We start from the raw sequence: 13,885 nt of genomic DNA on the forward strand, positions 1-13,885 counted from the left end.
AAGTCCACTTACCAATGGGCGATGTGATCCTGTCAGTGCTATAGTGAGAAGTGACAGCCCGCCACCATTTGAAAGGCAGCTGCGCGAACTGCGCATGCTCAGTCCCAATCACAAACACCTGTTAACTTATTTAGACCCCTTTACACATCTGATCCTTATATTAAATAAACCAAAAGTCTTGACAAACATTTCAATATAAAAATAAAATAAAAAACAAACAAGTGCATGATGTGCATCTGAACATTCTAACATCAACACTTGAACAAAAAAACACATTTATAGTGCAGCTGAGCTTATGAAAAAGTGCTTCATGTCTGTGCAACAACAGCAAATCACAGCATCTTATTAGCACTTATTGTCCACTCTTAACTCTCAAACATCAGGGGGGTGGGGGGCAGACAGGCCTAGCCTACATACACACATCTAATGAGAGCGATTGCACTTCTTTGACTGGGCAATGGCAGAGAAAGAGGGTTCATAGGAAGTGAGGGCTACCCGCAAACAGTGATGCAAATGCTCATTTGTCAAGGAGGCATGGTTGCTTGTTTTAATGGAATTCATGTGAGAGAAACTGGATTCACAGGTGTATGTTGAGCCAAACATTGTTAGCACAGATATTGCCAGCGTTTTTATTTTGGGGAATGTCTTGACATGAATACACTTTATCCAAAATGTTGTGGTGGATTCATTCTCAGGTGCCTGCTTCAGAGCAGATGATGCTTGCAAGGAACTCTTGTCCTTTTGTGGAAATAGCAGCTACATTGGCAAATGGGTTGCTCACAAAATGCATCAATTCTCTGGACATGTCAAATTCATCAAATCGACTTGCAAAGTTTTCCCTCAATTTATCAATGAAATCTGTCATTAATTAAGTGACTTTTGGCTCAATTGTGCGTGTTAACGTTGACATGAAAAGAAAAAAAAATATTAATTTTTTTTTTTTTTTTTTTTTTATCATGTAATCTTTGGCGGGCCGCCGGGGCCGGTCAGAATCATCCCGCGGGCCGGATCTGGCCCGCGGGCCGCCAGTTGAATAGCCCTGCTGTAAAGGAATGTGAATCACTACCCACCTTCAAAAACACTCTCAAAGAACACCTACGGGAGACTGCAATTCAAAACTGGCCCCTACAAATGTCCTAACCCAGTTGTACAATAAAGACCAAGCATGGCTTTAGCTTGTCAGTATTCCAACGTACCCAACCCCCCCCCCCCCCCCACCTCCAATGTACAGCCCCACCCAACCCCACCTACCCAACCTCCTCCAATGTACAGTTTCTATGTCAAATGTATGTCAGTATTCCAATGTACAGTGTGTGTGTCCCCCTACCCCACCCCCCCCCCCCCCCCCCCCCCCACCTCCAATGTACAGCCCCACCCCACCTACCCAACCTCCTCCAATGCACAGTGTCTATGTCAAATGTATATACACTCTTTTTCTGGATTTCTTTAGTATCACAAACAGTACTGTATTTGAAAATCTGGTATGTCATAAATGTATAGATGTAGCAGTACTGTCTATCTGTATGTCGTGTGTGTCATATGATGAATTGAAAATGGGGGACCCTGATGGAAACAAGACGAAAGTATTTCTCAGGTCTGCATCCTCTTAACAATTGTATGTATTGAGCTGTACTGTACTGTACCCATTCTGCAATCTGTTAATAAACTTTTCAATCAATCAATCAATCAATCGACCGATACTGATGATAACCGATATATTAGTGCATCTCCAATAGTTTTGAGCAGTTTTAGTATGGTCTATGACAGGATAAAGAAATCGTCAGCTTATTGGTTAAAGCTTGTATTATAATTGGGAACAAGCCTGAATGCAGTGAACTCTGGGTCTGAAGAGACTCTACCATACCAGCCAGATAGGACACTAAAACTGACTGTTTTTGGCCTTTAAAACCTGTTTACTCACCTTCCAGTTACTTCATATGCTGCTGAAACACACAGAGCGTCAGTGCTGACTGACCTTTGCCTGAGCTTATGCAAGTAAAGGTCATCAGGACAAAAATGGGACTTAACACCTTACTGTCATGTACCATGAATTATGTTGACCAAGAACGACAGAGATAAACAGTGGTCGAGGTTAAAGGTGCGAGATCCAAGATTCAGCCACTAGATGTCGCACTAGAGCCACCAGTGTGTCATTTTATCCAGTCAGGTGCATTCCACCCACGGAGAAATGATAAGTAACATGCCTGCAACATATACACATTAATTTTGGACCTGTAAACATTTTCTAATGATACATTAATTAATCAATCATCTTTTGGGGGGGGGGGGGGGGGGGGTACTTTTAAACTGGCCTTCATTGTACTGCCCCGTGTGGCGGCACCTAGAGATGCACCTAAGATATTTTTATTTCTAAAGTACAGGTATAGTGTATTCTAGAGTCTAGGTATAGTGTATTCTAGATAATCTAGAGTATAGGTATAGTGTATTCTAGAATATAGAGAATCTATAGTACAGGTATAGTATATTCTAGAGAATCTAGAGTATAGGATGTCACACCACTAAACCGATAAATAACCGGTATAAAAACTGACAGAAATTGTGTATTGAGCTTTCAACAGCTCACGTACTTGGAGCGAAGGAGGCAACAATTACAATATGGAATAATCTGGCGGTACAGTAGAAATCCTCTGTAAATTGAGATAAGATAGTGGTGTTAGCTTGGACCTCAGCGGGGTGTGGGGGTAGAGGGGGTTCTGAGTGTGTAAATCTTTATAATATATATTTTTATTATTTATTTATTGTTTGTTTTCCTTTTCATAAAAGTTTACTTTATTTTTTAATGTAATCTTGCTGCAATAAATAAAAGATTGTGATCACAAAAAGGAAAAAAAAATACAGAAAAGGAGAGCATTATGTCAGACGAGCTTCATCTTCGCATCGTGTCATAATAAGATGCAGGAAAGCCTCCGTCCAGCAGGTGGCGTCGTTACACCATGGGACAAGAAATTAAGAGTGTAGACGTCATCAAATCTGTCATAAAACAATGGGGTGTGCACTAAAGACAGGCAGAAAATTTTATTTCTCTCTCAAATAACACAAAATAGCATCTCCTCGACTCTGGTACCATTACTGTAAAACGGCGGGTGTTTTTATGCATTTTTGACAAATAAAGGCAGGTCTACGTTAACGGTTTATCTGGTTGCCATTGTTGCTGCAAATAGGTTTATTTTTTTACGGTACATGTTATGTCGCTTCACCTTCTGAGTCACCAACATCTTTATTTAATCACATTTTCATCCTTTAGCAGGTTACCATCAACCTTGGTGTCCAAGCTGATAGAATCACTGCGTTAATGGAAAGAGCAGGAGCTCAGTCTTATCATCCATCTTTTCCTGAGCACCACTGGGATCTGGTGCAGTGAAGGGTTAATGCTGGTACATGTCATACAAGTAATGTTCATACTGGTTTAAAAAGAAAATTGATATTTCCCATCTTTGCTGAGCAAGATTTTTGTGCAAAAGGAATTAGAGGCCTGTCCCATGTAGACACCTGTCCTGAATAAAGATGGCGAGTTCAGTGATTGAAGAAAACAAAAGCCTGGGCTATTAATTTATGTTTTACGGTACATTATGGTCTGCGTTCACACTGCAAGCATTAGTGCTCAATTCTGATTTATTGCTCAGATCAGATTCTTTTGTTTGGCTGTTTACATTATTATTATTATTATCTTTAATGTGGCCAATATGAGACTCCAGTGTGAACTGGTCCCACTCCTGAACTGACCCACATGTGCAAATTAACAATAAAGAAGATGGACGTACAGTAAACATGGAGGACACTGAAATCAGTTTAATCTATAAATTGATGTGCAGTGGAGGCCAGCTAATCCGTGAGCATATGATAATGGGGGTGAGGAGGTGAGAGAGACATTTTTGTTCTTTCAATACTTTCAAACAGAGCGGTTATGATACGTCTCCTCTGGTTTTGCTTGTACAGAAGTGTCATTACTGTACAGTCATTACTTGTGTAATTCGGCAGTTCAACAAGTTGAAAGTACTAAACTCCTTGGAGTGATGCTGGATTGCACTCCGTCTTGGTCTCAGCATATTAATTATATTGTTTTAAAAACATCAACGATTTGTACTGGGCTGCTCACTAAGGTCTAATGTGAGCCGTATGCATGCTCGCCTCTATTGGCTTAACGTTGAAAATAGATTGTCTTTTAATATACTTGTGCTGTTCAAGTTGGTCATGAGCAGTAAAACTCCCGTTTTTATACATAATCAGATTGTTTTTACTAGTAATACTGTGCACGAGCATTACACTAGAGGTTCCAGTAGTGGGCAGCTTGAATTGCCAGGTCCTAGAACCAGCGCTTTGGGGAGATATTTTATTTTTTAGAGCATTAACTCTTTGGAATGGCCTGCCTCGGAACCTCTGCTGCATTTACAGTAGATTCACTCTTTTGTTTTACACTAATGTAATTTTAGCTATCTTAATTGTTACAGTAGTTTCATTATGCATTGTGTACTGACTTTTAATAATTTTGTTTTTGCAATAGTGATTGTTTTTGTATGTTTTTTTTGTGTGTGGACCCCAGGAAGACTAGCTGGTTGCTATCGCACCAGCCACCAGCTAATGGGGATCCCTAATAAAATAAAAATTAAATAAAATCACCCCAAATACTTATAAGGTAAATACCTCACTGTCCCTCCACCGACCACCACAGCTGTCTTCCATGTCTGTATTCACAGTGACTACCTCCAGCGCAGAATTGTGACGAATGTCGATCTAGAGTGACGTAAAAGTCACATTAAATCCGATATGACTGTACAGACTGAGGTCACATTTCAAATAAATCAGACCTGTATCTGATTTAGAACCATATGAAAGTGGCCTGTCTATGTTCAGACTGCAGCCAAATCAGAAAGGTTTGTGACTCGGATCAGTGTTTTTCACGACAGTGTGCACTGGACAAATCACATGGAATCTGATCTTTTCAATTCTGATTTGGGCCACAGTCATAATGTGGTCCTAAATCAGATACAGGTCTGATTTGTTTTAATTAGCTGGCCTCCCCACTGCATTCAGCTTATAAATTAAACCATAAACTTGTGACTTCAGTGTCCTCCATGTTTACATACATCTTTTTTTGTCAGTTCAGGAGCGTGACCAGTTCACACTGGAATCTGATATTGGCCATATTAAAATAATGATGTGAACAGCCAAACAAAAATAATCTGATCCGAGACCTAAATCAGAATTGAGCACTAAGGCTTGCAGTGTGAACGCAGCCTCCGTTTCATCATAACACACCGCTGTGGCAACAGAAACTGAAACATGAAGCGTGGCCAGACCCTCGTCATGAATGCACCCGGCTGCTTTATTTACAGCATTGTTTTCATTTGATCTTTGATATTAAGGGCAGACGTCTGAAGCCTCCTTTGCATCGGATAGAAAAAAAAGACCAAGTGCTGCTGGTTGATCAAAGACCCAAAAATGAAAATTACCATGATTTTCTGGATTAGAAAAAAAAAAGAAACATAATAAGAGCCTAACATGTAAAAACGTTTCTATGACCGGAAAGAACTAATGAATGACGACATATCAACTATTTACAAAAAACATCAATAATATATATTTATATATATTTATATATATATACACATGTATATAGATACTGTATATATATATTTATATCTTCTATACCCACTAAAATATACCAAAGAAGCAGCTATTGGTCAATCTGAGGAACTCGTTTGTCAAAATGTATTTTTTTTTCTTGTTTTTTAAGTTTTTTTTGAAAACAGTTTAAATATCCTTCAGCTGTAAATGTGAAAACTCAAAAAAAAAAAAAAAAAAAAGTAAATAAATTAAAAAACATAACCTGACAAAACAATGTGTTCATCCTGTGTGCTGTTCTGGAATACTGCAGTGTTGAGGAGCTCGTCCAGTGGGTAAAGAGTCTGTTCCCAGATGGACTGTCGTTTTGACCGTTCGACACAGAGTTCCCAAAGTGATTTATTTTCTTCCCCGATAAAAGACAAAAGTCCATGATTCCGCTTGTTGACTTGAGTACAAAGATCCGGACGCTTCCGTGACGTCGCTAGAGTCTTCTTCTTTCGTCTTCTTTTTTTTTCAAAACTGAGCAACCCAGGTTAGAAACCCATAGGATGAAGGGCGGGAGAGAGAGTCTGGGGGGAGAGAGTCTGAGGGGAGAGAGTCTGGGGGGAGAGAGAGAGAGTCTGGAGGGAGACAGTCTGGAGGGAGAGAGAGAGTCTGGAGAGAGTCTGGGGGGAGAGATTCTGAAGAGACATTCTGGGAGAGAGTCTGGGGGGAAAGAGAGTCTGAGGGGAGAGAGTCTGGGGGGAGAGAGAGAGTCTGGAGGGAGAGAGTCTGAGGGGAGAGAGTCTGGGGGGAGAGAGTCTGAGGGGAGAGAGTCTGGGGGGAGAGAGAGAGTCTGGAGGGAGAGAGTCTGAGGGGAGAGAGTCTGGGGGGAGAGAGTCTGAGGGGAGAGAGTCTGGGGGGAGAGAGAGTCTGGAGGGAGAGAGTCTGAGGGGAGAGAGTCTGGGGGGAGAGAGTCTGGGGGGAGAGAGAGAGTCTGGGGGGAGAGAGTCTGGGGGGAGAGAGAGAGTCTGGGGGGAGAGAGTCTGGGGGGAGAGAGTCTGGGGGGAGAGAGTCTGGGGGGAGAGAGATAGTCTGGAGGGAGAGAGAGAGTCTGGGGGGAGAGAGTCTGGGGGGAGAGAGTCTGGGGGGAGAGAGATAGTCTGGAGGGAGAGAGTCTGGGGGGAGAGAGAGTCTGGAGAGAGTCTGGAGGGAGAGAGTCTGGAGAGAGAGATTCTGAAGAGACATTCTGGGAGAGAGTCTGGGGGGAGAGAGAGAATGGGTTTAGCAGCCTTCTTGGTTGTCAAAAAAGTGTTTCACAGTTGATTTCATCATCCGCCCAATCTAGCAAAAAGAACAAAAACTTGGCAATACAAAAAAGAAACAAGACAATCATGGAGGAGAGAGAGAAGCGGGAGGTTTGCCCTCAAATATAACAAAGTGTCTCGGGGGGGGGGGGGGGCGTCCTTGTCCGGACATACTGTAGTGTGTGTGGCATCTGAGAAGAGAAAAATAACATCCTGAGATAATGCTTCGAGGGGCCTCTGAAGAAAGCGTGATAAAAGTGAGATCTATATAAAATGACAGAACAAAAAACAAAAATATATATATATTTATATCTATAGCATCTGTGTGGTGGGGGGGGGGGGGGTACAGTTTGTTAGGAGGGGCTGGACCCGGGCAGGGCCAGTATTCGTCCGTTGGTCTTGCCCCCGTTGTTCATGTGTGTGTAGGGGATGTGGTGCTCCTCGTAGCTGCCCCGCAGACCCACCGAGGAGCCCTCGTCGCCCCGGTCCCCCCGGTCCGAGCACTGGTCCCTCTGGGAGTAGGAGGACGGGTCCAGCGGGATGCTCTCCATGTTCTCTATGTCCACCATGTCAAAGTCCTCGCTCTCCCGCTGCTTGTTCTCCCGGCTGTGGAAGAAGGACAGCTCCTGGAAGGTGGGGTGCAGGTCCTCGCCCAGCATCTCGATTATGTCCTGGAAGGTGGGGCGCATCTTGGAGTTGTACTGCCAGCACATCTGCATCAGGTTGTGTCTGGGGGGGGGGGGGGGGGGGGGGGGCATTTTTAGTTTATCTTTGGATTTTGTTATACAATATACAAAATAAAAACAATCACCATTAGCAAAACATTTTGATAAAACAGTCATGGTTACATATATATACATACATACGTACATACATACATACATACATACATACATACATACATACATACATACATACATACATACATACATACATACATACATACATACATACATACATACATACATACATACATACATACATACATACATACATACATACATACATACATACATACATACATACATACATACATACATACATACACACTCACTTTAAACATTCACTTTAAACATTCACCTTAACATTCACTTAAGACACTTTACACACTTTTTAACATTGTCTTTGCATTTAGTACTAGTTTTGTATTATGTTGTATAGTGTTTGGTCTTTATTCTTTTTACTTTCTTTTTTTACTGTATGAAGCATAATCTTAGGGGGGCTCATACAGAGCCAAGCATGTCACTGTAATGTACCGGTAGCTTATGTGTGACAAATAAAACAAAACTTGAAACTTGATAAATTGTCCATTGCCCAAGAAGGGCGTATACAAGCCCAGTATCTTGATATTTACGTACATTCATAAAAAGGGTAGCTCAAATTAAGCAATATGATTGGCTCATAGCCGGGCGGCTACGTGGCGTAGTGGGCAAGGCGCTCGCCACGAATGCGGAGACGCTGGGCTCGCCTGTTCGAGCCCAGCGCTCCACATTGCTTTCAGTTTAGCTGGTCGTTCATACTAATACACATTGGCCGTATTAGGGGGTGGGAAACTGATGGGTGGGGATCGGGCGTTGTGGACAGCGACTCCTACAGGTCGGTTGGTGCGCCTGCGCAGTAGAATCAGGAAGTGTCGGGGGCAGCTCCTCGCCACTGAGAGATCGAGCTGCGCAGGTGAAAAGATGCGACTGCTGTTACCTCAAGTACCGGAGGGGACTTGTGCTATGTATGACTTAGTCCACATTGCAGCCGGCTTGTGGGAGGCTAGAAACAGCGTTCGTGACAGGGGAGGGTTGAATTGGATGATACGAAATTGGGATGGGAGAAAAATATAGAAAATGGGAGAAAAAGTGGATAAAAAAAAATGATTGGCTCATAGCCGTGGTATAATGAGCGTATATCCACAGCTATGATTCTAATTCCTTTCCACAAGACAGTATCACTCCTCGTCTGAGGAAAAAAACGTTAGCCTTGTTAAATGAGACGGTCTGGTCTATGGAGGAGACAGGGGCTGTTAAATGAGACAGTCTGGTCTACGGAGGAGACTGGGGCTGTTAAATGGGACGGTCTGGTCTACGGAGGAGACTGGGGCTGTTAAATGAGACAGTCTGGTCTACGGAGGAGACAGGGGCTGTTAAATGAGAGGGTCTGGTCTACGGAGGAGACTGGGGCTGTTAAATGAGAGGGTCTGGTCTACGGAGGAGACTGGGGCTGTTAAATGGGACGGTCTGGTCTACGGAGGAGACTGGGGCTGTTAAATGAGACAGTCTGGTCTACGGAGGAGACTGGGGCTGTTAAAGGATAACTCCACTTTTTTTTTAAATTAGCTTATTTAACATCTTCCCTGGAGTTAGACAAGAAGATGCATACCTTTTTTGTCTCTGTGCGTGCATTTTAGCTTTGGGAATAGACGCTCCGTTAGCATAGCTTAGCTTCATCACTGGAAGTGGGGGAGGACAGTAGCCTTACAGTGCCTTACAGTGTATTGCAAGGTCTGACATTGACCAAACTTGATATGCATGACCTTGGTGGGCTCTAGGTCAACTCCTGAAAAGGGGGTCAATGTCAGACTTTGCAATCAAAAGTTAGGGGGCTAATAACCCTTGCCATAATTTCAGTGCGCCCCTAACTTTTGATTGCAAGGTCTGACATTGACCCCCTTTTCAGGAGTTGACCTAGAGCCCACCAAGGTCATGCATATCAAGTTTGGTCAATGTCAGACCTTGCAATACACTGTAAGGCACTGTAAGGCTACTGTCCTCCCCCACTTCCAGTGATGAAGCTAAGCTATGCTAACGGAGCGTCTATTCCCAAAGCTAAAATGCACGCACAGAGACAAAAAAGGTATGCATCTTCTTGTCTAACTCCAGGGAAGATGTTAAATAAGCTAATTTCCCAAAATAGTAGAGTTCCCCTTTAAGCAAATATTCACATACATAAATAATGAAGTGGAAAAAACATAAAACAATTGTCATATCTTAAACAAAAATAAAATTAGAAAACATTAAGTGTGTGACATGGGTTCAGAGACCCTCTTTGAACCTCTTTCCTCCTTTACCCTTCGCCCTCTTGTGATGTATTTGGTTCTTCCTCTGTGATGTCGTTTTCGTTCCCCTTGTAATCCTCCCACTTTCCCCATCTTTCTCCAAATTTCTCTTCCTGTAACCTCAGCATGTGTGTTATCCTCTCCATATCCTGTATCTCTTCCACTATTCCTACCCATTGTGCTATTGTCGGTGGGTCTTCTTTGTACCACAGTCTTGTTATTGCTTTTCTGGCCGCTATCAACATTATCTTTATTAAATATTTGTCCCCCCCTTGTATTCCCTCGTGTGTCAGGTCTCCTAAGTAAAGCACCAGTCCTGTTTGTGGTAACCCGTATCCTAATATTCTGATCATTGCCTCCCCTATCTCCTCCCAATACCCCTTCAGCTTCTGACATCCCCAGAATATGTGCGTGTGATTTGCCCCCTCCTTCCCACACATCCTCCAGCATGCTCTTTGTGTTGGTGCATATTTTCCCTTCAGCTCTGGGGTTATAAAGAATCTGATTATGTTTTTCCATCCAAACTCTTTCCATATCCTCGATCCTGTTGTTGAATGTTGCACCTCGCATATGTTCCCCCATTCCTTCCCTGTTATTCCTATCTCTAGTTCTCTCTCCCATTTCTCCCTTATATAATCGGTCGTGTGTCCCTTGCTGGTCATTATAGCCCGGTACAGTGCTGATATTACCCTTCCTTTCCCTCCTTCGTATGCCTTTACTATCATCCTAATTATTCCATTCTGTTCTTCTTCCTTGTCCCCTCTTATTTCTTTATTATAGTAATCTCTAATCTGTAGATATCTGAAGTGGTCCTTGTTTTCTAGTCCAAATTTCTCCTTTAATTTTTGTAGTGTTTGCATTTCCCCCTTCTCTATCATTTTGCATATCGCTGTTGCCCCCCCCCCCCTCTCCCACCTTCTGAATCCATGGTCCAGCCTCCCTGGTTTGAATCTCTTGTCATGTGCTATCCATCTCAGAACCCCTGACTGCTTCTCTAATTTGTGTGTTTTTACTACTCTGTTCCATATGGTCAAGGTGCATTTGGTGATAGGATCTAACAGTCCCTCTTTTTCTTTGAACAGTTCCCTATCTCCCACCAGAGCTTGTACCTTGTATCCCTCCCCTTCTTTTTCAATGTCTTTCCATCTTGCCTCATATCTGTCGTTACACCAGCACGTCACTGCTCTCAGTTGTGCTGCATAGTAATAATCTTGTAGGCTGGGTACTGCCATCCCTCCCTCTTTCTTTGGTAGTTGTAGTGTTTTATATCTGACCCGTGGTCTTCTCCCCGCCCATATGAACCTCGATATCAGTCTGTCCCACTCCCTGAATTGATTCTGTGGTATTTGTATCGGTAGTGACTGGAATAGGTACAGTAACCTTGATAGTATGTTCATTTTAATGACCTCTATTCTTGAATTGAAGTCCAAGGGCATTACTGTCCATCTCTCTAAGTCTCTCTTGATGTTCTGATTTATCTGTGTATAGTTCGCCTCAAACAGTTTCCCCACCCCTCTCGTGATGTTCACCCCTAAGTATTTAATCTTGTCCATGTCCCATCTTATCCCGTACTGTTCCCTAATTTCCGTCATTGGGGTATAGTTCCATGCTAAGGTCTGTGTCTTTGTCACATTTAGTTTGTATCCTGAGTAGTGGCCATATTCCTTCAGTAGATCCATCAGTGCCGGGAAGCTCTTGTCTGGTTGCCTCATGTATACTATCACGTCGTCCGCAAATAGGCCTAGTTTATATTCCGTTCCCTTTATCCTTACTCCCTTAATGTCCTCGGTCTGTCTGATCAGTTGTGCCAGTGGTTCTATGAAAACGGCGAAGAGCGTTGTTGAGAGACAACATCCCTGTCTGGTAGCCCTCTCTAATCTGATTCTATCCGTCAGGCTGCCATTCACCTTAACCCTCGCTGTCGGTTCTTGATATAGCGCCTTGATCATCTTCATCGCCCTCCCGTTCAGTCCGAACCTCATCAATGTTTTATATAAAAATGTCCAGCTCACACTGTCGAATGCTTTTTCTGCATCTAGGCTAATCAGTACCGCGCTACCACCTTGTTTTTGTATCTCCTCTACTATGTGTAATGTCTTTCTCACGTTGTCCTGTGTCTGTCTCCCTTTAATAAATCCAGTTTGATCTTCATCTATAATGTCTGGCATAAACGTCTCAAATCTCTTTGATATTATCGATGTATACATCTTGTAATCCACGTTGAGTATGGACACAGGTCTGAAACTACTACATAATTCTCTATCCTTCCCTTCCTTCGGTATCGTGGTGATTATGGCTTCCTTCCACGAGGGGGGCATTTTGCCCTCTTCCATTGTGTGTCTGAACGCCGCCCCTAACATGGGTGCTAATTCCGTTCTAAATGTCTTGTAGAATTCCGATGGGAATCCGTCGCTCCCCGGAGATTTGTTGTTTTTAGCTCTACTAATTGCCTCTTCCAGTTCTCGTTCCTTAATTATTTTATTTAATTCTTCATTCTGTTCTTTCCCTATCGATGGTAACTCTAGCTTCTCCAGATATGCTTCTATTTCCTCTTCTCCCGCTGCTTTTCGCTGTGTGTATAGTTTCTCATAGTATTCTCTAAATGTCCTCTCTATTTCAGCTGGGTCTCTCAATATTTCATTAGTCTTTGTATCCCTTATTGTGTGTATCGTGTTCAACTTCTGTTGCGTCCTAATTCTCCTAGCCAACAGTCTGGTCGCTTTTGGTCCCCCTTCATAGTACATTTGTTTCATGAACCTCGCTTTCTTTTCTATTTCCGTCAATAATTCCCTATTTATCCTGGCCTTTACTTCTTTGATTTCTCCGAGCGTTTCCTGTTCTCTTGATATCTGGTGTCTCCCCTCTAGCTTCTTCAGCTTCCCTATCAGATTGTGATATGTCTCCGTTCTGGCCTTCTTCAGCATTGCTGTCTTCTCCATCAATTTCCCCCTTATCACCACCTTCAGTGTGTCCCATAGAATGTTCGGATCTACCGCCCCGTTGTCATTTTCTTCCTTATACCTGGCTATCTCCTCCTTGATCTGACTCACCACCCCCTTGTTATTTAATATTCCTACATTTAGTCTCCAGATCGTGTTCCTCCGTCTCCCTTCTAGATCTACTGTCAGATATATGGCACTGTGATCCGATATGTCCACTACTCCTATTCTGCTCTCCCGTACCCTGTAACTGTCCCCCGTCGTCATCAAAAAGTAGTCTATTCTCGCATATGTCACGTGCGGGTGTGAGTAATGTGTGTATTCCCTGTCCATGGCGTGCATCCCCCTCCAAACATCTGTAATTCCCATTTCCGTCATCTGAATATTCATATATCTACTGATTGGTTCCCGTCCTTTTCTAGTACTCGTGGTGTCTAGGTCGTGATTCAGTACTACATTAAAATCTCCCACGCATATCAATATCCCTTCTAGTTCCATCACTATCATATCAAAAATGGTCTCATATAAATCCCTCTCACTCTCTGGGGGTGCATAAACATTCACTAACGTAATCATTTGACCCTCCATTTTTCCCTTCACCAGAACAAACCTTCCCTCCTTGTCTCTTACTTCCTTGATCAATTCAAATTTGACTGTGTTTTTGATTAACGTGATTACTCCTCTCCTCAGGTTCCGTTTAAAGGAACTATAGTATGCATTTTCATATCCAAATCTCTTCAGTTTCTCATGATCCTGTGCTACCAAATGTGTCTCCTGCAGAAAAATCACTTCCATCTCACTTTTTTTACACTTCAACATCACTTTGCCCCTCTTTATCGTATTATTCATTCCATTAACGTTTAACGACATCATTTTTATACCTTTAACCATTGTCATCTTTCTTCTTCTTTCGTCTGTCAGTGCCCCCCATGTCACATTCATTCCCCCCTCCGGTTGTAGCCTCCGCTCTCTTCACCGAATACATATAATGATTAACATAAATAAAAAACATAAACTTTACATAAAGT

The 13,885-nt window shown here is 42.7% G+C and overlaps 1 protein-coding gene across 1 annotated transcript in view; it reads right to left on the bottom strand.

The window, feature by feature from the left end:
* Window positions 1–30, bottom strand: part of LOC311239522 (rho guanine nucleotide exchange factor 18-like) — a 123,239-nt gene extending 123,209 nt beyond the window's left edge. The window contains exon 1 of the mRNA XM_084327842.1: window positions 13–30. The gene's annotated coding sequence lies outside the window, so the exon portion shown is untranslated. The remainder of the gene's footprint in view (window positions 1–12) is intronic.
* Between the last annotated feature and the right edge of the window lie 13,855 nt (window positions 31–13,885).

The sequence above is a fragment of the Notolepis coatsorum genome, assembly GCF_963971535.1.
Source record: "Notolepis coatsorum genome assembly, chromosome: 13".
Taxonomy (NCBI): Eukaryota; Metazoa; Chordata; class Actinopteri; order Aulopiformes; family Paralepididae; genus Notolepis; species Notolepis coatsorum.